The 3887-nt window shown below is 40.0% G+C and overlaps 1 pseudogene; it reads right to left on the bottom strand.

Moving 5' to 3' along the window:
* Positions 1-504: 504 nt before the first annotated feature.
* LOC100588028 lies at positions 505-2369 on the bottom strand (annotated as a pseudogene).
* Positions 2370-3887: the final 1518 nt, after the last annotated feature.

Below are 3887 nucleotides of genomic sequence, written 5' to 3'. Positions count from 1 at the left end.
GCCAGGGGATTCATGAAACGGATTCTTCCTCAGCCTCCAGAAGGAATTTACCCTGTTAACGTGTTGGTTTTGGACTTCTGGCCTCCACAACTGTGAGAGAATACATTTATTGTTTTACTTAAACCACCAAGTTTGTGATAATTGGTTTTAACAGCCCTAGGAAACTAAGACAACATGCATACAGGCTTAACAGAACACAGACCTTGGAATGGTTTAACTCCTATCATCTTGCCCTAATTTTTCACGTTGTTATAGATCACAGATGTTTGTTTCACCTTGGTTTTCATCCTCCTCCGATCCTCATTTTGTTGTTGCTGTTTTAGTTTGTGCTCAGTCGTACTTATTTACCAGTTTTATTGATAGCACTATTCATTATTTGCAACCCATTCCTTCCTTTTGGGAAACGTTTTCTTCTTCCCAAGCTACTTCCGTTAATATTCTTCTTTTGAGGGCAGGAGAAAGTGGATACTGTGTATGTTAAACTACATTTGTCTCACTCAGACAGCTTTTCCCTCAATTTTTGTTGTGGTTGTTGTTAAAGGAGATTCCTTTAATATAATGAATACAAAAGCTGTTGAGATAGTACCCCTACAATTACAGAGCTTTGAACAAGTCAAACCATGGTTACCGAACGGCTATTTTTATTATAGTATCTACAGTGTCTGAAAACGGATATAATAAATAATTGTAGATGCCTCACAAGACATCCATTTAATCACAGTAGTGGATCTTACTACATAGTATTCTCAGTGTCTTTATTCTTCAGATTCTCCAGGCTTATGAATGTCGTCAATCTTCAAAATCATTTTAGCCATTTGTGTTGTGAAAGATGTCTGTTGCTTTTTGCCAATCAAGATTTCTGACATGCTGTTGCTTCATATCATTTGTCCCCTTGTGCAAACAGTCAGTACCGAGAGCAGGGTTCATTTTCACTTGTCTGGCTCGGACTTTTGTCATCGTCTGGATGGGATTCATGCCACTGTTTTCAGAAAGCGCCATGGGGCGACCCCAGAGCGTCGGCAAACGCTCTTATGGTGTACTGGTCTAAGGTGGGGCACTTATCCGCCTCTTGGCTAACTGCCAGAGCATAGGATATCTCAGCAAACCCTCCTCCATATGCCACACGATTATCGCGGATGAGGTTGCTGATGACACACAAAGCATTCGTGAAGGGATCGTTTCACCTCCTCAATGATCATCTTATTTCCTCCTCTAATAAAAATGGTTACAGCTCTGGAGTTCTTACACTGCTCGATGACCAGCATTTTATCCTTAGTTGTCCCAAATGAGATCTCCTGTACAAGACCGGTAAAGCCCAGCATCTCGGCCGTGAGCTCTGAGAACCTGGGACAATCCGCCCTCTTGTTGAGATGGCAATCAGTTCAATTTCAAGTCCCCCTATACAGCGAACCACAGGCAAGTTTTTCTGAAGAAATAAGTGATTTGCTTCATCATCAAAGCCCCACTGACAAATTGCTAGGTTAGCACCAGTCTCTTTAATTTGTTGAATCATCTCTTCAAATTTCTCCTTTTCATATTTCTGAAGAGCTTTATGATCTATGGAGGTCACATCCAGCTTATGCTTTGTTTTTGGCTTGGGTGGTTCAAATGGACATGTGAGAATTGCAATCTTAGCATCTTCCACTGTTTTCGGCACCTACAGGTGACTGGAAATCCTTGTCCACAATCACGCCCTTAATCAGTTTTCTGTCCTCCAGCCTCCCGCCCACTTTGCCTTCTACGTTGACGAGCTCAAAGTCAGTATCACTCCGCTCCATATCTGTTACAGTGAGGACAGCATTCACAGCAATCTCAGCCATTTGTTGGTGCCAACTTTGACCACTTTGGAGCCCAGCGTGGTTTTTACAGTCGGAATCAGGGGTTCAGTGTCCTTTATGTCACCAAGGACACTATGACTGATCTTGTCCAGGTGTTCAACAGCAATGCTGGCAGCCTGCTCATAACCATCAGCTATTCTGACTGGGTGAATGCCTCAGTCTAGCAACTGCTTGGCTTCTTCTAACAAGGCACCATCCAGGACTACCACTCCTGTGGTTCCAAGTCCAATTTCATCATCCTGAGGCTTCGACAGTTCTGCCCTCAGCTTAGCAATCTGATGATCGACATCCATCGTGCTTAAGATGAGGCCCCATCATTAGTTACAGTCATATCACCATCGTTATCCACCATCATCTTATCAAGCCCATTTGGCCCAAGTGATGTTCTCGTCATATTTGCTACAGCCTTTTCTGCCACTATATGAGACTTAAGGGCCTCAGTCCCATAAGACAGGACTTGTGGTCCTGATCCTTGATGATGAGGAAAGGGTGCCCATATTCATTGAAAGCGAGGGTCCCCATGGATGCCATGGTGCAGCCCCAGGAGCTACTTTTCCCTCAGATACTAGTCTGAAGGTACTAATCTGTTGTTTTTTGCCCTCTAATGCTAGTGAGTTCAGTCATTCTTTGCTCCATTGTGAGTAATCTTTTTTTCTCATGACCTTTTAGATATTCTCTCTCTGTCTTTGGCATTTTTCAGTTTATGATGAAACTTGTTTTTGATTTATTTATTTATTCTGCTTGTGACCACAGTATGATTCTTTAATCTGTGGACTCATGTCTTTCTTTTTAGTTCTGGAAAATTATTACTCATTATATCTTTCTATGGACTCTCTTTTTATTCTTTCTTTCTGAAACTGCTATTAGGCATATGGTTAGACTTTTCCAATCCATTCTTTGTGTCTTAATTTTTCACATATCTTCTATCTCTCTGTACTTGGTTTCTAATTTTCTTAAATCTTCTATTCACAAATGATATTACTTCCTATCTTGTCTGCTAACATTTATTACTTTTTAAATTTCTATGCCTGTTTTTTTATTTTTAGAAGTTCTATTTCTTCTTTACAAGTTTACCATTTTTTTTGTTTGTTTGTTTTCAGTTTCTACATATCATTTAAAACTTCCCTACTTTCTGGTCTCCTTTGGGTATGCTACCTCAAGTTCTTAGAGTGCTGATCCTCCTTTTGTAGTGCTGCTCACTGCTTGATGGATACTTGTCTCATGTAGATTGTCACTATATTTTTGTAGGTATGCACAGCAGTTAGCATTTCTCCAAGAGAAAATCTGTAAGCCCAGGGCTTTGGGAGAATTCCATCACAGTAATCAGGGCCCCAGCAATTCCAGAATCAGCTTCTTATATTAAATTTCCATCTTGGGCATTTTATATGAAGATGATGGAGTTAATGTGGATTCAGTGTACCAAGTGCAGGGTTAAAGTTCTAGTTTTTAATGGGAGCATTTGGTTTTTAACCCAACCCAGAGTAATGGGCAGACAATGGAAGTTTCTTGCTGTGTCCCTGGACTTGAAAACTAAAGTTTTCTTGGCCCCCTTTACGCAAGGAATAGTCTTTTCAGAGTTCCTGCAATTATGTGAAATTCAGTTTCAGATAAGTTTCAGCTTCTGTTTAACTGAGACTCAAGGAGATGCCTTCTGTAGGTGCTAAACCCTCAGTCCCTAGCCATTAGATGGTCTCATCCCCACTAAAGTTGGTATTTTCTCATACACTTACTATTCTGACTTTGAATAACCCTCTTCATTTTTGAGATTTACGGATTTTCCCTTCAAGCTTAGCCATTTACTTAAATAATTTTTTGTGCATGTATCTAGCTTTTCCACGTGTTTGGAATGGGAGAATAGTCTGTACTAAGCTAATCCACCACTGTCATTTCAAACTATGCTGGATCATAAGTACGAAGTATTAAGGGAGTTGCTGTTTTATAAATCAGAGTTGATTTAAGAACATTCTTATATTGATATTTTCGCTAAAGTTTAATTACACTTTGTTAATAGATCAGAAGAGTATAGAATTATAATTGTGCTGAGAATCA

The sequence above is a fragment of the Nomascus leucogenys genome, chromosome 2, assembly GCF_006542625.1.
Source record: "Nomascus leucogenys isolate Asia chromosome 2, Asia_NLE_v1, whole genome shotgun sequence".
Classification (NCBI taxonomy): Eukaryota; Metazoa; Chordata; class Mammalia; order Primates; family Hylobatidae; genus Nomascus; species Nomascus leucogenys.
Note: the sequence above shows the minus strand (reverse complement) of the source record. Positions and strands in the feature narration are given on the sequence as shown.